This window comes from Triticum urartu, chromosome 2A, assembly GCF_056163025.1.
Source record: "Triticum urartu cultivar PI428250 chromosome 2A, HENAU_Tu73, whole genome shotgun sequence".
Taxonomy (NCBI): domain Eukaryota; kingdom Viridiplantae; phylum Streptophyta; class Magnoliopsida; order Poales; family Poaceae; genus Triticum; species Triticum urartu.
Window position 1 is genome coordinate 12899919 of NC_141874.1, and position 23612 is coordinate 12923530.

Sequence of the window (23612 nt, forward strand, 5' to 3'; positions counted from 1 at the left end):
AAATTCCATACAAACCACTGAGAACTTACTAATACTCATTTCCCCAAACCATGGTGGAAAATACATAAAGGGACCTCCTAAAAAAAGCATGGCTGGAATTAAAATTCAACGGACCGGCGTGCTACATCTTCAACTTCCCCAAGAATGAATTGTTCCTCTTCAAATTGCCAACATGAACAATTCTTCCTCCCTCCTTCACCCCATTGGCCCAATCGCCTACCCTCTGCGGTGGTACCCCGCAAGCCTAGCGGCCTTACACTGCCTGAGCCGTCTCCTCCGACCATCCATCTATACCGCCGCGAGAGCTATGTCTCGCTTATAGTGAGGCGATAGCTTCTCTTGCGTCGAGCGTGGATGTTCCTCTCGCTGAAGTTGCTTGCATATGGGCCGGCCCATCAGTGTATGTTCGCTGCTGCCGCTCACACGCTGCAAGTTCGATCGCTGTAGGTTTTCTCCATTTTTTCTATTTTTTATTTACTTTTGTTTTTTGTTTGGTTTTATTATTTCTTCTTGCTATTCCTTTTTATAGTTATATATATTTTTGTTTTCCTTTTGTTTTCTTTCTTTGCTTCCTAGTTTTTATCGGTTTTCTTTCTTTCTCATTTTCCTTCTTTTGTTGGTTTTTGTTTATTTCTTGGTTTTCAGTGCTCTTTTTTCCTTTGATTCTTTATAGGTTTTCACTGTTTTTCCATGCTTTCTTTATTGTTTCCTTTTTTGTTTCTTTTGTTTCTTTTTTGTCTTTCATGTTTTTTATTGTTCTTTTTTTCTTTTTATTTTCATTCTACATTTTTCATATACGTCAAGACTACTTTTCTAATACAAATTAAAAAACTTCAAACACAATTTTATTTTTTTTAATACATGGTCAACATTTTTTCCATACATATTTTTAACAATTTTCAAATTTTTATTTAACATTCTTCAAATACAAGGTTAAGATTTTTTTTCAAATACATGGTCAAAAAATTATATACAAATTTAAAGCATTGCTTGACTATATTTTTGAAAGACAGAATTAACATATTTTCATGCATGGTCAACTTTTTTTCAACACACATTTAACATTCTTCAAGTTCCTGATTAACATTTTATCAAATACATGATTAATATGTTTTTAGTACAGGATCAACATTTTTAATATACATTTAACACTTTCAAATGCTTCATTAACATTTTCAAAGACCAGCTTAGCATTTTCTAATACAACACAAAATTAACTTTTTTAATTACATGGTCAACATTGTTCTACATAATTTAACATTTTTCAAATGCTTGATTAACATATTTCAATTACTTGTTTAACATTTTTTAAATACATGATCAAATTTTTCACACACTTTTAATATTTTCTGTATACATTTTTCTTACGCTTGCTAAACATTTTGTATATAGAGTTAACATTTTTTTAAATATTTTATGCATTTCTGTAATATATTTGTTTATAATATTTAGAAGTATAAAGAAAGAAAAAATGAAATCAAAAACATTAAAAACACAAAGAATTGAGGCCGTGGCCAACAGGACGCCTGGGCCGGCCATGCTGGCGCTCCCGAGACACAAAACTTCCCTATGTCTCAGAGCATCTCCAGCCGTTGCCCCCCCCCCCCCCCCCCAGTACGCGTAAAAATCACCCCCTGGGGGCGAGCCGGCGATACAATCGGCGCGGGGGCGGTTTTGCGTCCAGCCGTCGCCCCTAGGTCGACCCCAGGCGCCGATATTGGCCCACTTTCGGCGAATAAAGGGCCCATATGGGCGAGAATAGGCCCATATTCAGCGTGGCTCGGTGTTCAATTATCAACATAAATATTTTTTTATCACATAGTTCATCACAGAAAATCAAATAGTTCAACAAAATAGTGCAACAACAAATCGTTCAATACAAATTATATAGTTCAACAAATAAAACTCATATTTCATCACACGTCGCGCCTGGCGTCGTCCTTGAGCCTCCATAGGTGCTCCACCAGATCCTGCTACAGCTGATGATGCACCTGTGGGTCTCGGATCTCCTGACACATACTGAGATAGGCATTCCAGGTTACCGGCAGCTGGTGATCAACTTCGGTTAGAGGACCCTGCCTGTAGTATGGTTCAGTGTCAAACACTGGGTCTTCTTGCTCGCTCTCGATGATTATGTTGTGCAAGATGGCACCGCAAGTCATGGTCTCCCACATTTGATATTTCGACCAGGTCTGAGCAGGGTACCGGGCAACAGCAAATGGAGATTGAAGCACACCAAAAGCCCTCTCGACATCCTTCCTGTAAGCCTCCTGACACTTGGCAAAATAGGACTTCTTGCCTCCTGGCACAGCGTTTGAGATAGTCTTCACAAATGTAGACCATCTCGGATAGATGCCATCAGCTAGGTAGTGCCCCTTGTTGTAGTGCCGCCCATTGATCTCGAAGTTCACCGGAGGAGAATGACCTTCAACAAGCTTGGCAAAGACAGGGGAGCACTGCAGTATGTTGATGTCATTGTGAGTTCCTGGCATACCAAAGAAGGAGTGTCAAATCCAGAGGTCATGTGTGGCCACCGCCTCAAGTACCACACTACAACCGCCTTTGGCGCCTTTGTAACTCCCCTGCCAAGCAAATGGGCAATTCTTCCATTTCCAATGCATGCAGTCGATGCTTCCAAGCATCCCAGGAAATCCTCTTGCTGCATTCTGTGCTAGGATCCAAGCAATGTCTTCCAAATTGAGTGTTCTCAAGTATTGCGGTCCAAACACTGCCACCACTGCCCGATAAAACTTGTAGAAACACTCTATGCTGGTGAACTCGGCCATGCCCCCATAGTCGTTGAGTGAATCACCGGGAGCTCTGTATGCAAGCATCCTCATCGCTGTCGTGCACTTGTAGATCGAGGTGAATCTAAGTTTGCCGGTGCAATCCATCTTGCACTTGAAGTAGTTGTCGAACTCCCCGATGGAATTCACAATCCTGAGGAAGAGCTTTCGGCTCATCCGATAACGGCGCCGAAATGTTTTGTCGCCGTGAAGTGGAGCATCGGCGAAGTAGTCGGAGTAGAGCATGCAGTAGCCTTTGAGACGATGCCGGTTTTTTGCTTTCACCCGCCCCGGCGCCGAGCCACCTCGCCGCGGCTTTTCATTGCTCGCCAGCAGCTGGGCGAGGGCGGCGAGCACCATTAGATGCTCTTCTTCCTGGACGTCGGTCTCGGCTTCCTCCTTCAGCAGCGCGGCCAGCGCATCCTCGTCATCCGAGGCCATCGCCGGGGCCGGCAAATCACCGAACACCTGCGCCCGGTGGGCTTGTACCCGCCGCTAAACTGCCCCTCCGCGGTCGTTAACGGCCAGCTGCTGGTGAAGGGGCTGCCTCGGCGAACCTCTACTATTTTTTCGGCAGGGATTGGCTATCTAGCGGTGAAGGGCGGCGGGCGGCGCCGGGATAGCTAGTGTGGGCCGAGGGCGCGCGGGGGGGGGGGGGGGGGGTGGGAGGCAAGTCGGGGAAGAAGAACTTGACTGTTTCACCTGATGATGTGGGCCTGCCGCGCTTTTTCCTTGCGCCGCAGCCCTCGATCGCCCCCCAGTGCGCCGGGTTCGGCCTGCGACTGCCGGGACCAAAAACGGGCCGAACCGCCGCTTTTCGGCGTCCTGGGGACGCGATTGGGATGTTTTTTGGCACCGGCGCCGAAAAAGTGGCCGGGGGGCTTCTTGGGACACGGCTGGAGATGCTCTCGCTGCAAGTAAGACACAGGGGCACCCCTATACCCCTCAATTCTGTCACCCACAACATCCTTGCAATCACGCACTTGAACCCGTCAAACCTCTGTCTTGCCTCCACGCGTGACACCACAGCTAGACGCATCATCACTGACCTGACTAGGCCAGATCAGGATGACGCGGTCGGCGTCTCGGCCTCTTCTATGCGGCAAAATCGGGTGAACCAACATTAAAATTTTAGTTGCATGATATTTAGCGAATGTGATAAACAAGTGGTTCGTGCTAGACTTGAGGCTCACATGTATCCGTGTCAAACAAAGAACGAACGTTCCATTTCCATTGTCGACTAGCATCGTACTATGCATGGATTGTCGTTTACTCGTTGAGTTGTCCGTTCTCTTGCACACACGCCAGCCACAGCTAGCTAGCACATGATACACAATTAACTTCCTTTCCATTAGTTATTTAGTTCCATTATTTGCACTCAGCAGACTATACAACTCAGAGCGATTGCACGCCATACACGTACGATGGTCGTTGCCTTGACTCGTCTCTTCATTGTCCGGCGGCAATCTCGATCGTGACTCGTCTGAAGGACATGACCGTGAAAACTGATATGCACAGCTAGCTAGCGGACAAGCCAAGGCTGGCCGTCAGTACTGATCACTGTTAGAGCATCTACAGCAGGTGTCCCAAACCCGCTTCAAACTCGGGCAGATGGCCCGGTCAATGACCGGTCAGAAAAAAACCAATTCAGACAGACTCTCAAACATGCGGGCTGACTGACACTTTTCATATTCAACTTAAATGTAGGGCGAGTATAAAGATGCCAGAACGCGTTCGTCATGTTGGACCCGACAAACTTGCCCCACCATAAATTAATAGCTAAAAATAAATGTATGAGAAAATTATGGCAATAGTTGAAGAGAACCATCGAATGTTTTGATCTAAGTTTGTCCAAAATTTTAATCTTATAAAAAAAAGCAAAAAGTAGTGGATCATAATGGATGCCCTTACTGCCTTGTCAAATTTTATTTTTAGCTATTTCTTGATAGCAGTTAAAGAGAACCCCAATTATCAATGGAAAAGACGCAGTATATCATAAATGGTGGCATTACCATTCTATTAATTTGAGCCCGTTCAAATCATGTTTTACCGAAAATCTGATTTTTTAATAAAATAAAAATATAAGATATAATTCTTTTTTATAACATAGTACAGACACATATGCTCATAGATACGCACATACACTCATTCTTATGAACGCACACAATCACGCCATACCACTAGTAGAAAACGGCCCATTTGTCCCGGTTTCAGAGGCTCTTTAACCGGGACTAAAGCCCAAAACCTTTAGTCCTGGTTCGCTTATGAACCGGGACAAAAGGGGCTTCATGTGGTGCTGCAGGGCGCCCAGAAAGGAGGCCCTTTATTCCCGGTTGGTAACACCAACCGGGACCAAAAGGCATCCACGCGTCAACAACTGGCAGGAGCTGGGGTTTTCTTTTTTGAGGGGGGGGGGGGGGGGGGTGTTAGGGGGGTTAGGGGTTTTTTGAGGTTAATTTAGGGGTTTCATATATTGTGTTAGCTAGCTAATACAGAGAAGTGTCCTCTCTTTCTCCGTGCTTGGTCGACGCTAGCTACTATATATATAGAGAGAGAAGTCGACACGCTAGCTAGTAACCTAATGAAGGAACCATTAATTACACAAGATCGTCATGAACATATACAGAGAGGAGAGTGACCTCTCTTTCTCCGAGAGATTGGTCGAAGAACAAGTTTTCGTATATCTATCTGACGCTACTAGCTACATATATACAATATAAGTTCTCTTACAATCCCTAACATCTCATGTCTATATCAATGTCCACACATGGTATTCTCTGTCTTTATGTATGACGTGGTCAAGAAAGAATCCCGCCAATTCCTCTTGAATTGCGCATATGCGATCATGTGGTAGGAGTTCATCCCGCATCTGCCAGATCTAATTTAAAAAAGGGGATCAATACATATATATATATGAATGAAACTCAACACAAATGATGGTAATAAAATAAAATTGTGAATATTATTGTTTACGTACTTCATATTGTTTTTCAGAGTAGCCCCGCTCACAAGTCGAGTGGTGGATGAACTCGCAAATGTAGTATCCACAAAAATCATTCCCGCCTTCCTGCCACAAGCACTTTACGAGAAATAGAGTTCAATCAAACTGATAATCAAGCATGATAAATGATATTGATGAAACTAGCTAGAATCAATGGGAGATGCGCATAACTAGCTAGTAGTACTTACTTTCGGGTGTGTAAATCACAGCTCCCACGGCAGTCCCGGAGCTATTGCGGCGAACTCTTTCCAAACCCTGCCAGACAAAGAAAATAATTACTTGATATCAGGAAATGAACAAAGTTGCTGATATTGTGCGATAATGATCGATTGAACTTACTTCTGGAGCATTTCAGTCATGTCTGCATAGTCCTGGGGATCGTTTCGTCTCGAGTCTAAGACTGTTACTACTCCCCGATCAAGCTTAATCTCTAGCAGAATAAAGTGAAAGCTGCGCACGCATGCATAACTCATCAGTTACTTACTATAACCTCGAGTAATAAGAGAAACCGAATATGCATCAAACAATAACACTCACTTGAAGTTGTAAGGAAAGAGTATTTTATCTTTGTTTTGATTTTTGAGCAACAATTGTAGCAAGTTGTCCTTGGTTTCTGTGACATTCTTTTTAACCGTCCATTCATGTATGACATTAGGGTTAATGAACCCAATGTCATAGATTTGTGCTTTTCTGCATTCGACGATCTTCAATCTGCATAATATAGTGAGAATAATTGTATATACATGCAATGAAAGAGCTTAGCTATATATATCGACTTAATTACAGAAGTAGTACTTACAGAAAGTAGCAAGTCACGAGTGTTTTGTCGAGGGCCTTTTGATTATATAACTGGAATAACTCGTCAAATTCAACAGAACAGATTAGTTCCAACGAGGTCATGCTCATCTTTAATTCTCAGTGTTAAAGTATCCTTCCCAGACTCGCTGCAGGTTTCCATGTACCATTCATGGAATCTTTGCATCATTGTTGTTAGAGGAGGATGATCAGGATTGACGAGAGGCTTCCCGTACTGGTATCTGAATTCGTCCACCTCCATTGTTTCAAACACACCACATCATAGCTCAGGTAATCAGCAGGATTGGTACTGGGCACCCTCCCCGACAGATTAGCGACGATATCGCTAGACACCTTGAGCGGGGGGCACGATTGGTTCGCCTATTCACCGAGTTGGGGAATTGTTTTCCCACTTCTTTGTTCTGCTAACCTTTTATCGCTGGAAGTAGTTCCCGAGTGCCGCGCGTCTTGATATGTCTTTTTAAGACAGCGGAATTAGTTGGAATCCGGTGGAGGCGGTGGTGGTCGCTTCAGGGCATCGATAGTGCGCTTCTCTTTCACCGGATCTATCGTCTCCTTCGGAGGTGGAGGTTTCTTTGCCAAAAAGTCCCTCACTTGGGCTTCATAGATCTCCGCATTTTCCTTCTCCGTCCTCTCGTATGGTAAATTTTCCGGAGCCTTGAGAGATGGACCATATGTGAATTGCCTCCCGCCTCTGCTTGTACTGCTAGCCGCCGGAGCGGCGGCGTCTCTCTTGCGTTGTTGCTTACGAGGCGGAGGAGGAGGCGGACTGCTCCGACGAGCCGGAGAAGGCGGAGTCCCCTCACACACCGGAGGAGCCGCAGGAGGTCGAGTGCCCTGATCACTCGCTGGAGGAGGAGGAGGCAGAGTGCCCTGACTCGCTGGAGGAGGAGGATGAGGAGGAGGCGGAGGCGTCCAGTTTGGAAGCTTGATGTACTCCTTCCACCATAGACATGTACTACTCAAAGCATTAACCAGCAGATTCTCCCCTTCACCTATAGGGTGGTCAAGCTCCAGCTCCTCAAATCCCTCCGTTACTTCATCCACCGTCACAAGAGCATAGCCATGTGGAATCGGACGGCAGTGAAAAGTTCCATCAGGTTGAGGAGGTGCAACAGAGCCGACAGCCGCCTTCAAAGTGAGTTTCTGCCATTTTGTCATAAGCTGGCAATGTTGAGCCTCCGTGATAGTATCCACGGGGTAGCTAGGAGCCGTGAAGTCAGGATGAACGAGCTCCGTGAAAGCCACGCTGCTTCTCCGCTGATATGGCGAGGTAGCTTCTGGGGTAGCTTCGTGCCGCTGATGGTTGGCCGGCAACTCATTGGCTCTCAAGTTCATCTAGCTTTTGTAGTCTTGCATTGATCTTCTGCATTTCGCTCAGCTCTTCTTTCCTCCTTCTCTCCCGGCTTCTATAACCGCCTGCGCCAGGAAACCCAACCACCCACGGAGCGGAGCCTAGTGTGCCGCGTGTTCGTCCAGGGTGCTCAAGATTCCCAAGGGCCTCAGTCATCTCGTCATTCTCTCTGTCGGGAATGAACGTCCCTTCCCGCACTACGGTGATATACTTCTGAAGCTCTTGACGAGTATTGCAAGTTGCTCGTCCGTCCAACGGCACTTCCCTATTTCAGGGTCCAAAGTTCCCCCAACCCCGAAGAACCAAGTCCATGAACGGTCTGGCCAGTTCAATGTCTGTGGTTCGACCCCTTTAGCAATCATGTCATTCTCAGCTTTGTCCCACAGCGGCCGGGCTTTGAGGTAGCCACCTGACCCCGTGTGATGGTGATACAGCTTCTTTGCAGCATTGTTCTTGTTTGTCTCTAACATTTTCTTACTCTTGTCCGATGTCTTGTAGGCCACAAATGCGGGCCGGTGATCTCTTATCTTCTCAGATCGGCCGGTGAATTTTGGAGTCTTCCCTTCGTCGACAAACTTTGATTTCAACTCTTTCTTCTACCTCCTGAATAGATCTGCCATCTTCTTAAGAGCACACGCCTTGACCTGTGGCTCTATAACTGGTTTATTCAGATCCTCCTCTGGCGGTAGGGTGAAATTTTCCTTAAGCGAGGTACAAAGATCATCTTTCTGTCTATAGGTCACATATGAAACTTCAGGGTCGTCGTCCTTAGGCTTATACCATTATTGGATGCTGATCAGTATGCTGTCCCTAACAATAGCTCCGCACTGAGCAGAAAATGTGTCCTTGGTCCGCTTGGGTTCAATCGGTAGGCCATCGTTCGTGATTGCTGTGATCGTGAACCTTTCATCCCGGCGCAACTTTTTCTTCGGGCCTCGTCTCGTTACGGAAGTTTGGCTCAATCCAGAGGGCTATAAAAGAATAAAGAAGCGTTAATATATGTACATACTCATACGTCTCCAACGTATCTATAATTTTTGATTGCTCCATGCTATATTATCTACTGTTTTGGGCAAATATTGGGCTTTATTATCCACTTTTATATTATTTTTGGGACTAACCTATTAACCGGAGGCCCAGCCCAGATTTGTTGTTTTATGCCTATTTCAGTGTTTCGAAGAAAAGGAATATCAAACGGGGTCGAAACGGAACGAAATCAACTGGAGAAGTTATTTTTGGAAGGAAACCTACCGGATAGAGTTGGACCCTACGTCAGAAGATGAAGGAGGAGCTCACGAGGGTAGGGGCGCGCCCCCTGCCTCGTGGGGCCCCCGTGGCTCCCCCGACGTACCTCTTTCACCCATATATACCGTCGTACCCTAAAACTTCCAGAACATAACCTAGATCGGGAGTTTCGCCGCCGCAAGCCTCTGTAGCCAACAAAAACCTCTCGGGACCCTGTTCCGGCACCCTGCCGGAGGGGGGAACCCTCACTGGTGGCCATCTTCATCATCCCGGCGCTCTCCATGACGAGGAGGGAGTAGTTCACCCTTGGGGCTGAGGGTATGTACCAGTAGCTATGTGTTTGATCTCTCTCTCTCGTGTTCTTGATTTGGCACGATCTTGATGTATCGTGAGCTTTGCTATTATAGTTGGATCTTATGTTTCTTCTCCCCTCTTCTCTCTTGTAATGGATTGAGTTTCCCCTTTGAAGTTATCTTATCGGATTGAGTCTTTAAAGATTTGAGAACACTTGATGTATGTCTTGCCGTGCGTATCTGTGGTGACAATGGGATATCACGTGATTCACTTGATGTATGTTTTGGTGATCAACTTGCGGGTTCCGCCCATGAACCTATGCATAGGGGTTGGCACACGTTTTCGTCGTGATTCTCCGGTAGAAACTTTGGGCACTCTTTGAGGTTCTATGTGTTGGTTTGAGTAGATGAATTGAGATTGTGTGATGCATATCGTATAATCATACCCACGGATACTTGAGGTGACATTGGAGTATCTAGGTGACATTAGGGTTTTGGTTCATTTGTATCTTAAGGTGTTATTCTATTACGAACTCTAGGGCTGTTTGTGACACTTATAGGAATAGCCCAATGGATTGATTGGAAAGAATAACTTTGAGGTGGTTTCGTACCCTACCATAATCTCTTCGTTTGTTCTCCACTATTAGTGACTTTGGAGTGACTCTTTGTTGCATGTTGAGGGATAGTTATATGATCCTACTATTTTATTATTGTTGAGAGAACTTGCACTAGTGAAAGTATGAACCCTAGGCCTTATTTCCTATCATTGCAATACCGTTTACACTCACTTTTATCACTTGTTACCTTGCTGTTTTTATATTTTCAGTTTACAAAAACCTATTTCTACCATCCATATTGCACTTGTATCACCATATCTTCACCGAACTAGTGCACCTATACAATTTACTATTGTATTGGGTGTGTTGGGGACACAAGAGACTCTTTGCTATTTGGTTGCAGGGTTTCTTGAGAGAGACCATCTTCATCCTACGCCTCCCACGGATTGATAAACCTTAGGTCATCCACTTTAGGGAAATTTGCTACTGTCCTACAAACCTCTGCACTTGGAGGCCCAACAAAGTCTACAAGAAGAAGGTTGTGTAGTAGACATCAAGCTCTTTTCTGGCGCCGTTGCCGGGGAGGCTAGGTAAGTGAAGGTATATCTTTAGATCTTGCAATCAAATCTTTTTGTTTCTTGTTTTAGCACTAGTTAGTTTATAAAAGAAAATTACAAAAAAATGGAATTGAGTGTACATCATACGCTTCACCTTTTTAATATCTTTCGTGAGTATGATGGAAAAGAAAATTGTGCCAAAGTACTAGAAGAAGAAATCCATAAAATGTTTGGCACTAAATCTTTGTATGATGAGCATGATTGTAATGTTGTTAGTATGAATTCCTTGAATATCCATGATGCTAATGATATGCAAAGCCACAAGCTTGGGGAAGCTATGTTTGATGAAGATGATATTTTTAGCCTCTCAAGTTTTGATATGCAAAGTTGTTATGATGATAGCATGCCTTCTACTTATGATGATTATATTGATGAAAGTGGGTTTGGAAGAGTGTCAACTTTAGGAAGTAGTGATCCCACAATATTGGAGGATGTTGAATCTTATAATATTTATGAAAGTGGATTTGGAGAGGTCATGACTTAATTTAGTGATGTATCCACTATCTTGGAAGAGGTTTCAATCGATTATGATGAGAACAAAGTTGCTACTTATGATGATTATTGTGATAAAACTTATGCTATAAAGAGTAGTGATGATGATATTCATAAAACTTGTCATGATTATGAGTACCCTTTCTCTGAACATTACTCTTTTAATGTGGAAACAATTTTTAGTATTCAAGTCTCTTATGATACTCCCACTATTCCGAATGAGAAGAATTTTGCTTGTGTGGAGGCTAGTAAATTTTCTATGCTAGTATATCATGAAAAGAATGATTTAGGTGCTGGTTATATTGTTGAATTCATTCATGATGCTACTGAAAATTATTATGAGGGAGGAATATATGATTGTAGGAATAGCAATAATATCAAGTTTTCCTCTCTATGTGCTTAAAGTTTTGAAGTTATGCTTGTTTTACCTTCCTATGCAAGTTGATTCTTGTTCCCATAAGTTGTTTGCTCACAAAATCCCTATGCATAGGAAGTGGGTTAGACTTAAATGTGCTAGTCATATTCTTCATGATGCTCTCTTTATGTTTCAATTCTTATCTTTTATGTGAGCATCATTGAAATCATCATGCCTAGCTTAGGGCATTAAACGATAGCGCTTGTTTGGAGGCAACCCAATTTTATTTTAGTTTCTTGCTTTTTGGTTATGTTTAGGAATAAATAATCCATCTACCTTCTGTTTAGATGTGGTTTTGTGTTTTAATTAGTGTTTGTGCCAAGTAGAACCTTTGGGAAGACTTGGGTGAAGTCTTTATGATCATGCTGTAAAAAACAGAAACTTTAGCGCTCACGAGATTAGCTAGAACTTTTTACTGGAGAGTGCTATTTAGTTGATTCTTTTTGCAAATGATTACTAGACAAATGCCTCAGGTCCAAAAATTTATTTTAGAATTTTTGGAGTTCCAGAAGTTTGCGTTAGTTACAGATTACTACAGACTGTTCTGTTTTTGAAAGATTCTGTTTTCATTGTGTTGCTTGCTTATTTTGATGAATCTATGGCTAGTAAAATAGTTTATAAACCATAGAGAAGTTGGAATACAGTAGGTTTAACACCAATATAAATAAAGAATGAGTTCATTACAGTACCTTGAAGTGGTGTTTTGTTTTCTTTCGCTAACGGAGCTCACGAGTTTTCTGTTAAGTTTTGTGTTGTGAAGTTTTCAAGTTTTGGGTAAAGATTCGATGCACTATGGAATAAGGAGTGGCAAGAGCCTAAGCTTGGGAATGCCCAAGGCACCCCAAGATAATATTCAAGGATAACCAAGCGTCTAAGCTTGGGGATGCCCCGGAAGGCATCCCCTCTTTCGTCTACTTCCATCGGTAACTTTACTTGGAGCTATATTTTTATTCACCACATGATATGTGCTTTGCTTGGAGCGTCATTTTACTTTCTTTAGTTTTGCTTTCTGTTTGAATAAAATATCATGATCTGAAATTATTAAATGGTAGAGTCTTCACATAGTTGCATAATTATTTAACTACTCATTGATCTTCACTTATATCTTTCGGAGTAGTTTGTTGTTTGCTCTAGTGCTTCACTTATATCTTTTAGAGCACAATGGTGGTTTTATTTTGAAGAAATAGATGAACTCTCATGCTTCACTAAGATTATTTTGAGAGTCTTAAATAGCATGCTAATGTGCTTAATCCTAATATGCTAGATATTAAAGAATAGTAAAAACTTTCTTATGAGTGTGTTGAATACTAAGAGAAGTTTGATGCTTGATAATTGTTTTGAGATATGAGGATGGTGATATTAGAGTCATCCTAGTTGAGTAGTTGTGAATTTGAGAAATACTTGTGTTAAAATTTGTGATTTCCGTAGCATGCACGTATGGTGAACCGTTATGTGATGAAGTCAGAGCATGATTTATTTATTGATTATCTTCCTTATGAGTGGCAGTCGGCGACGAGCGATGGTCTTTTCCTACCAATCTATCCCCCTAGGAGCATGTGCGTAATACTTTGCTTTGATAACTTGTAGATTTTTGCAATAAGTATATGAGTTCTTTATGACTAATGTTGAGTCCATGGATTATACGCACTTTTCTTCCTTCCACCATTGCTAGCCACTCTAATACCGCGCACCTTTCGCCGGTATCATACACCCACCATATACCTTCCTCAAAACAGCCACCATACCTACCTATCATGGCATTTCCATAGCCATTCCGATATATATTGCCATGTAACTTTCCACCGTTCCGTTTATTATGACACGCTCCATCATTGTCATATTGCTAGCATGATCATGTAGTTGACATCGTATTTGTGGCAAAGCCACCATTCATAATTCTTTCATACGTGTCGCTCATGAGTCATTGCATATCCCGGCACACCGCCGGAGGCATTCATATAGAGTCATACTTTGTTCTAGTATCGAGTTGTAATTCTTGAGTTGTAAGTAAATAAAAGTGTGATGATCATCATTATTAGATCATTATCCCAGTGAGGAAAGTATGATGGAGACTATGATTCCCACACAAGTCGGGATGAGACTCCGGACGAAAAAAAAGAGGCCATAAAAAAAAGAGGAAAGGCCAAATAAAAAAAATAAAAAAATAAAAAAATGAGAGGAAAAGAGAGAAGGGACAATGCTAATATCCTTTTACCACACTTGTGCTTCAAAGTAGCACCATGATCTTCATGATAGAGAGTCTCCTAGGTTGTCACTTTCATGTACTAGTGGGAATTTTTCATTATAGAACTTGGATTGTATATTCCAGTGATGGGCTTCCTCAAAATGCCCTAGGTTTTCGTGAGCAAGCGAGTTGGATGCACAACCACTTAGTTTCTTTTGTTGAGTTTTCATATACTTATAGCTCTAGTGCATCCGTTGCATGGCAATCCCTACTCACTCACATTGATATCTATTGATGGGCATCTCCATAGCCTGTTGATACGCCTAGTTGATGTGAGACTATCTTCCCCTTTTTTGTCTTCTCCACAACCAACATTCTATTCCAAATATAGTGCTATGTCCATGGCTCACGCTCATGTATTGCGGGAAAGTTGAAAAGGTTTGAGAACGTCAAAAGTATGAAACAATTGCTTGGCTTGTCATCGGGGTTGTGCATGATGTGAGTATTTTGTGTGGTGAAGATGGAGCATAGCCAGACTATATGATTTTGTAGGGATAACTTTCTTTGGCCATGTTATTTTGAGAAGACATGATTGCTTTGTTAGTATGCTTGAAGTATTATTATTTTTATGTCAATATGAACTTTTGTCTTGAATCTTTCGGATCTGAATATTCATATCACAAGTAAGAAGAATTACATTGAAATTATGCCAACTAGCATTCCACATCAAAAATTATCTTTTTTATCATTTACCTACTCGAGGACGAGCAGGAATTAAGCTTGGGGATGCTTGATACGTCTCCAACCTATCTATAATTTTTGATTGCTACATGCTATATTATCTACTGTTTTGGGCAAATATTGGGCTTTATTATCCACTTTTATATTATTTTTGGGACTAACCTATTAACCGGAGGCCCAGCCCAGATTTGCTGTTTTATGCCCATTTCAGTGTTTCGAAGAAAGGGAATATCAAACGGGGTCGAAACAGAACGAAATCAACTGGAGAAGTTATTTTTGGAAGGAAACCTACCGGATAGAGTTGGACCCTACGTCAGAAGATGAAGGAGGAGCTCACGAGGGTAGGGGCGCGCCCCCTGCCTCGTGGGGCCCCCGTGGCTCCCCGACGTACCTCTTTCACCCATATATACCGTCGTACCCTAAAACTTCCAGAACATAACCTAGATCGGGAGTTCCGCCGCCGCAAGCCTCTGTAGCCAACAAAAACCTCTCGGGACCCTGTTCCGGCACCCTGCCGGAGGGGGGAACCCTCACCGGTGGCCATCTTCATCATCCCGGCGCTCTCCATGACGAGGAGGGAGTAGTTCACCCTTGGGGCTGAGGGTATGTACCAGTAGCTATGTGTTTGATCTCTCTCTCTCTCGTGTTCTTGATTTGGCACGATCTTGATGTATCGTGAGCTTTGCTATTATAGTTGGATCTTATGTTTCTTCTCCCCTCTTCTCTCTTGTAATGGATTGAGTTTCCCCTTTGAAGTTATCTTATCGGATTGAGTCTTTAAAGATTTGAGAACACTTGATGTATGTCTTGCCGTGCGTATCTGTGGTGACAATGGGATATCACGTGATTCACTTGATGTATGTTTTGGTGATCAACTTGCGGGTTCCGCCCATGAACCTATGCATAGGGGTTGGCACACGTTTTCGTCGTGATTCTCCGGTAGAAACTTTGGGCACTCTTTGAGGATCTATGTGTTGGTTTGAGTAGATGAATTGAGATTGCGTGATGCATATCGTATAATCATACTCACGGATACTTGAGGTGACATTGGAGTATCTAGGTGACATTAGGGTTTTGGTTGATTTGTATCTTAAGGTGTTATTCTAGTACGAACTCTAGGGCTGTTTATGACACTTATAGGAATAGCCCAATGGATTGATTGGAAAGAATAACTTTGAGGTGGTTTCGTACCCTACCATAATCTCTTCGTTTGTTCTCCACTATTAGTGACTTTGGAGTGACTCTTTGTTGCATGTTGAGGTATAGTTATATGATCCTACTATGTTATTATTGTTGAGAGAACTTGCACTAGTGAAAGTATGAACCCTAGGCCTTGTTTCCTATCATTGCAATACCGTTTACGCTCACTTTTACCGCTTGTTACATTGCTGTTTTTATATTTTCAGTTTACAAAAACCTATATCTACCATCCATATTGCATTTGTATCACCATCTCTTCGCCGAACTAGTGCACCAATACAATTTACTATTGTATTGGGTGTGTTGGGGACACAAGAGACTCTTTGCTATTTGGTTGCAGGGTTGCTTGAGAGAGATCATCTTCATCCTACGCCCCCCACAGATTGATAAACCTTAGGTCATCCACTTGAGGGAAATTTGCTACTGTCCTACAAACCTCTGCACTTGGAGGCCCAACAAAGTCTACAAGAAGAAGGTTGTGTAGTAGACATCACATACCAAAACAATTAATGCATCAATTAGTCAGCACAGGCTTAATTAACATATACCTTGCCGGACTTTGCAACAGCTCCCTCCTCCGTTCGTTCACCGGAGCCGTCATCATGGTCTCCTTCTTCCTCTGGCATTCGGTCACTGGAGCCATCATGATCATGTCTTCCTCCTCCATTGTTCGATCACCGGAGCCATCATCCTCTCCGTCCAGACCATCGATCGGTGTCATTGAGAAACGACAAGACATCACCTCCGCCGAAGATTATATCCCCCAACAGCTATTCTTTTTCCAAGTCTCTGTGATTCATAGTTTCTGCAAATATTACAACATGGCAATTAATATACAAACACGAGAGATGGATATATTAGTGGCAAACATAGACCTAGCTAGCTAATCTCAACAAGGAATCATATTAGTGGCCTCGACGCTTCTACGGTTTGGGGTGGCCTCGACAATGCTTCTAGAGTTTGGGGTGGCCTCGACAACAATCTTTTAACTTGGTAAATTTGGGTGGCCTCGATGCTTCTAGAGTTTGGGGTGGCCTCGATGCTTCTAGGGTTTGGTTGGGCAAGAGGGGGTTGATCGACGTCCCCCCTCATGTTGAAGAGTTACCTGAGTTTTCTATGAACAAAAAAAATACTACCTATCACATGACATGTCCGGCGACCGGACCGGACCGCCTCTCTCATGAATGTCCGACGTCTGGACCGCCTCTCTCGTGAATGTCAAACAAGGGATTCTCTTAACCTTTAAGGGATTTAACAAAATGGCGCCATTCTGGATGGGCAGAAAATGGTCCATATTTTTCCTGATCTCATCTACCCTTCTATATGTCATGTTGTCTAGTGTCAAAGGATTCAAGAAAACCATGGCTTCATCGTTAGCCAGAAGTAACAGGCGCATAATGGTAAGAAGCTCTCCAAAATTATTTTGGAATGGAGTCCCGGATAGGATAATTAGCTTTTTGGTACGAAGTTCAGCAAGAGCCTTCCGAATATCGCTATTTGGAAGGCCTTTGCTGAAATTCGTACCAAAAAGCGAATTATTCTATCCGAAACTCCGTCGCAAAACAACTTTGAAGAGCTTTGCTACCTCTTTAGCACTGCGTTGGTTTTCCCATGAAGAGGAAAGGGTGATGCAGTGAAGTAGCGTAAGTATTTCCCTCAGTTTTTGAGAGCCAAGGTATCAATCCAGTAGGAGACCACGCTCGAGTCCCACGCACCTACACAAACAAATAAGAACCTCGCAACCAACGCGATAAAGGGTTTGTCAATCCCTTCACGGTCACTTACGAGAGTGAGATCTGATGGAGATGATAAGATAATATTTTTGGTATTTTTTGGATAAAGAGTAAAAGTAAAGATTGCAAGGTAAACGGTAATAGAAATAGCTTGTTGACGGAAGATTAATATGATGGAAAATAGACCCGGGGGCCATAGGTTTCACTAGTGGCTTCTCTCAAGATAGCATAAGTATTATAGTGGGTAAACGAATTAATGTCGAGCAATTGATAGAATTGAGCATAGTTATGAGAATATCTAGGTATGATCATGTATATAGGCATCATGTCCGTGACATGTAGACCGACTCCTACCTGCATCTACTACTATTACTCCACACATCAACCGCTATCCAGCATGCATCTAGAGTATTAAGTTCATAAGAATAGAGTAACGCTTTAAGCAAGATGGCATGATGTAGAGGGATAAACTCATGCAATATGATATAAACCCCATCTTTTTATCCTCGATGGCAACAATATAATACGTGTCGTTTCCCCTACTGTCACTGGGATCGAGCACCGCAAGATTGAACCCAAAGCTAAGCACTTCTCCCATTGCAAGAAAGATCAATCTAGTAGGCCAAACCAAACTGATAATTCGAAGAGACTTGCAAAGATAACCAATCATACATAAAAGAATTCAGAGGAGATACAAATATTGTTCATAGATAATCTTGATCATAAACCCACAATTCATCGGATCTTGACAAACACACCGCAAAAACAAGAGTTATATCAAATAGATCTCCAAGAGAATCGATTAGAACTTTGTATTGAGATCCAAAGAGAGGGAATAAGGCATCTAGCTAATAACTATGGACCCAAAGGTCTGAGGTAAACTACTCACACATCATCGGAGAGGCTATGGTGTTGATGTAGAAGCCCTCCGTGATCAATGCCCCCTCCGGCGGAGCGCCGGAAAAAACCCCAAGATGGGATCTCACGGGTACAGAAGATTGCGGCGGTGGAAATAGGGTTTTGGCTCTGTCTCTGATGGTTTGGGGGTACATAGGTATATATAGGAGGAAGAAGTAGGTCAGTTGAGCTACGAGGGGACCACGAGGGTGGAGGGCGCGCCCAGGGGGTAGGCGCGCCCCCTGCCTCGTGGCCTCCTCATTAGTTTCTTGACGTCCACTCCAAGTCCTCTAGATCATGTTTGTTCCGAAAATCACGTTCCCAAAGGTGATATTCCGTTTGGACTCCGTTTGATATTCCCTTCCTTCGAAACACTGAAATAGGCAAAAAGTCAAATAGCGCGACCTTATATATATATATATATGCATTCTTGATAAATCTATCTCAAAAGTCAAACTTTGACATGTGATCAAATATTTTTGCATATGTCAAAATTCAAACTTTGACATACGATCAAACTTTGATATATGTCCACCGCGATATAAAATGATACATAGACTTGTTCGGGCAAGAGGGGGTTGATCAACGTCCCCTCTCATGTCGAAGTTACCGGAGTTTTCTTCTAGGGGTTTGGGTGACTTCGTGAGTTTGTTGGATAGGGGCGGGAGGGGGTAGGAGCTCGACAATGCTTTTTTTCTAAGGTTTGGGTGGCCTCGAGAGTTGGTCGCCTAGTATAGCATGAGGGGGGTGAACATTTTACCATAGTAACTTAGAAAAAAATGTTATCGGGGAGGGGGTATATCGACCCCCCCTCATGTCGAAGTTATCGGGTAGGGGGTATATCGAAAAAATTACATCATCATATATGACCTAACAAAATTACAACAGAAAAAATTGACCAAATTTTCATATATCATCATATCATCATCATCTAGTCCAAAAAAATTGACCATGTTTTCATGTATCATCATATCATCATCATCATCATCATCACCATCATCATCATCATCATCATCTACTACTACAATAAAAAATTGACCAATTTTTCATGTATATACTATAGAAAAAATAGAACAAGTTTTCATATATATATATACATCTAAAAAAATACATCTAAAAAGCATGTAAAAACATCTAAAAATGGTGGGCGGCGTCGGGGCAGGCAGGGGCGCGGGGAGCGGCACCGTTGTCGGGGCAGAGGGCGTCGGCGTCGGTGGCGGCGGCAACGACGAGGTGGACCAGAGGAGCATGGGCTTCGGGCAGCGACGATGTTGAGAGGAGCAGGGGCGTCGGGCAGAGAAGAGGTGATAGATTTTGGAGAAACTGCTAAGTGCTGGTTATATACCATGAGCATTGGTCTTGGTTCGTCGCACCAACCGGGACCAATGCCCACCTTTGGTCCCGGTTCGTGCGACCAACCGGGACCAATGGCCTTGTGCTGTAACTAGCGCGATGCGGTGGGATGTTTAGTCCCACCTCGCTAGCTGAGACGTGTCGGGTGTTGTTTATAAGCTCTGCCCTGCCCTCTCTCTCGAACTCCTCTAAACTGCAGGCCTACAGGCCTAATCGCACACTGTTATGCCAATGGGCCTACTGGGCCTTCTGCGGGCCTGAATCCTGGCCCACCTGGCTTGTTTGGTTTCTAGTCATATTCAGTCCGTGGTGGCTAGTAGGCGGCATTTTTTTTCAGTTTTTTGTTTTGTTTTTTGCACTATTTATTTTCTTGTGTTTTTACTTTAATTATTTTACTTCTTTTTGCTGTTAGGTCACAAAAATTATAAAATTTCTGTTAGTGCCATTATTTTTCAAATTTGAATAGTTTAAATTTGAATTCTTTGAAATTTTTGTGAATCACTAGTTTGTGAATAACTTTATTATAAAAATAGATTTTTGAGTGATTCTTTTTCCTACTATTTAATATTACTGTGTTTTATCATTATATTCAAAAATAGATTTTGTTATTTTAGTTTCTAACAAAAAAAATTCTTTATGACAATTCTTTTTGCTATTAAAGTTTCAAACAAAAAAATTCATTATGATACTTCTTTTTGCTATTAATGTTTTGAAAAAAAAGTACTTTGGTAATTTTAGTTGCATAATTTTTTTATAATTTTAGTTTCAAAAATACTAGAAGTTTATAAAATGTTTTTAGTTGATTCCTTTTTCTATTAGTTCATTCTTTGAGCTAAATGACCCTAAAATTAAAAAGCACTTCAAATGAACTGTGAAAAGGTTTAATGTTGGTATGGTATCATCATTTCACCCACATAGCATGTGCTAAAAAGTTGAGAGGGTTATGGAAAAAACTGGATGCACTTCGTGTACAAAATGGACAATCTGTTTCGAAGTATCAGGGTTTCGAACAAAAACTCATCTGTTACAAAGGGATTTCATTTTTTGAACTTATTTGAACTCCAGACTTTTTGTGTGTTCAAAATGCACCATTCAAAGCCACATCATCAATTTTAAACCCTTTCTGCCTTCATTTGGTATTTTTCATGCATTTATTGATTTTTTTAGCTAAACGACCCTGAAATTGAAAAGGACTTCAAATGAGTTGTGAGAAGGTTGAAAGTTGGCATGGTATCATCATTTCACCCTCATAGAATGTGCTAAAAAGTTGAGAGGGTTACGACAAAAACTGGATGCACTTCATATATAAAACGGACAATCTCTTTCGAAGTTCAGGGTTTCGGACAGAAACTCATCTATTACAAAAGGCCTTTCATTTCTTCACATGTAACTGCAGTGATATTCTAGATCAAAGGTATCATCATAATAGTTGTGGAGAGAAAGTCTTCACTTTTTCTTCACTTGTGTCCTTTGCTTATTGCGTCGTAACCATGGATAATCTTCATCATTTAACAGGGTGCTTAGGTAAGCCTTGACTTTGAAGGCAGGAATTTCATGAAACTTTTCATAATCTTTAGACATGTCTATCTTGCCCTCGAATCCCATGATGTCTCTTTTTCTTGAAAGAACTATGTGGCACTTTGGCTCATCGTATGATGTATTCGCTTTCTTATCTTTTCTTTTTCTCGGTTTGGTAGACATGTCCTTCACATAGAAAACCTGCGCCACATCATTTGTTAGGATGAATGGTTCATCTATGTACCCAAGATTGTTCAGATCCACTATTGTCATTCCGTACTATGGGTCTACTTGTACCCCGCCTCCTAACATATTGACCCATTTGCACTGAAACAAAGGGACCTTAAGATCATGTTCATTGCCTAGTTCCCATATGTCCACTATGTAACCATAATATGTGTCCTTTCCCCTCTTGATTGTTGCATCAAAGCGGATACCGCTATTTTGGTTGGTGCTCTTTTGATCTTGGGCGATCGTGTAAAATGCATTCCCATTTATCTCGTACCCTTTGTAAGTCAATACAGTCAGAGATGGTCCCCTGGCCAACGAGTACATCTCATCAGAAACAGTGTTGTCACCCATGAGACGTGTTTGCAACCAACTGCCGAAAGTCCTGATGTGTTCACATGTAATCCAGTCGTCACACTGCTCCGGGTGTTTGGAGCGCAGGATATTCTTGTGTTCATTGACAAACAGGGTCACCAAGGTAGAATTCTATAGAACTGTGTAGTGTGCCTGAGACCAAGAATGCCCGTCCATACATATTATTGAGTCCACTCCTAGCATGCCTTTTCCAGTCAGTCCCCCTCATACCACGATTGAGGGAGACCAATCTTCTTAATGTCAGGAATGAAGTCAACACAAAACCCAATGACTTCCTCTGTTTGATGGCCCATGGAGATGCTTCCTTCTGGCCTAGCGTGGTTCCGAACCTATTTCTTTAAGGCTCCCATGAACCTCTCAAAGGGGAACATATTGTGTACAAATACAGGGCCCAGAACGACAATCTCGTCGCCTAGATGAACTAAGGCGTGCGTCATGATATTGAAGAAGGATGGTGGGAACACCAGCTCGAAACTAACAAGACATTGCTCCACATCACTCCTTAACCTTGGTAGGATTTCTGGATCGATCACCTTCCGAGAGATTGCATTGAGGAATGTACATAGCTTCACAGTGGCTAATCGAACGTTTTCCGGTAGAAGCCCCTCAATGCAACCGGAAGCAGTTACGTCATAATCACGTGGCAGTCATGAGACTTTAGGTTCTGGAACTTTTCTCTGGGATATTTATTATTTCCTTTATATTGGACGAGAAGCCAGACGGGACCTTTATACTGAGCAGGCATTCAAAGAAGATTTCCTTATCTTCTTTGGTAAGAGTGTAGCTGGCAGGACCTTCATACTGCTTTGGAGGCATGTCGTCTTTTTTGTGCACACGTTGCTGGACCTCCCGTGCCTCCGGTATATCTTTTGTCTTCCCATACACGCCCAAGAAGCCTAGAAGGTTCACGCAAAGATTGTTCATCACATGCATTACGTCGTTGCAGAGCGGACCTCTAGGTCTTTCCAATAGGGTAGGTCCCAAAATATAGATTTCTTCTTCCACATGGGTGTGCATCTCTCAGTGTCATTCGGAATAGATAGTCCGCTGGGACCCTTTCCAAAGATTACTTCTAAATCATTGACCATAGAAAGTATGTGATCACCAGTACGGATGGCGGAGTTCTTCCGGTGATCTTCCTCGCCTTTGAAATGCTTGGTCGGAAGAAATCGACGATGCCCCAGGTACACATTCATCTTGCATTTTTCTAGATGTATACTTTCGGTTTCATCTAAACAGTGCGTGCATGCATGGTATCCCGTGTTCGTTTATCCTGAAAGGTTACTGAGAGCAGGCCAACCATTGATGGTTACAAACAGCAACGCATGTTGGTCAAATTCCTGCTGCTTGTGCTCATCCCACACACGTACACCGTTTCCATTCCACAGATGTAAAAGTTCTTCAACTAATAGCCTTAGGTACACATCAATGTCGTTTCCGAGCTGCTTAGGGCCTTGGATGAGAACTGGCATCATAATGAACTTCCGCTTCATGCACAGCCAAGGAGGAAGGTTATAGATACGTAGAGTCATGGGCCAAGTGCTATGATTGCTTCTCTGCTCCCCAAAAGGATTAATACCATCCGCGCTTAAACCAAACCATACGTTCCTTTCGTCACCTGCAAAGTTCCCCCACTTTCTCTCGATTTTTCTCCATTGCGACCCGTCAGCGGGTGCTCTCAACTTCCTGTCTTTCTTACGGTCCTCTTTGTGTCATCGCATCAACTTGGCATGCTCTTTGTTTCTGAACAGACGTTTCAACCGTGGTATTATAGGAGCATACCACATCACCTTGGCAGGAACCCTC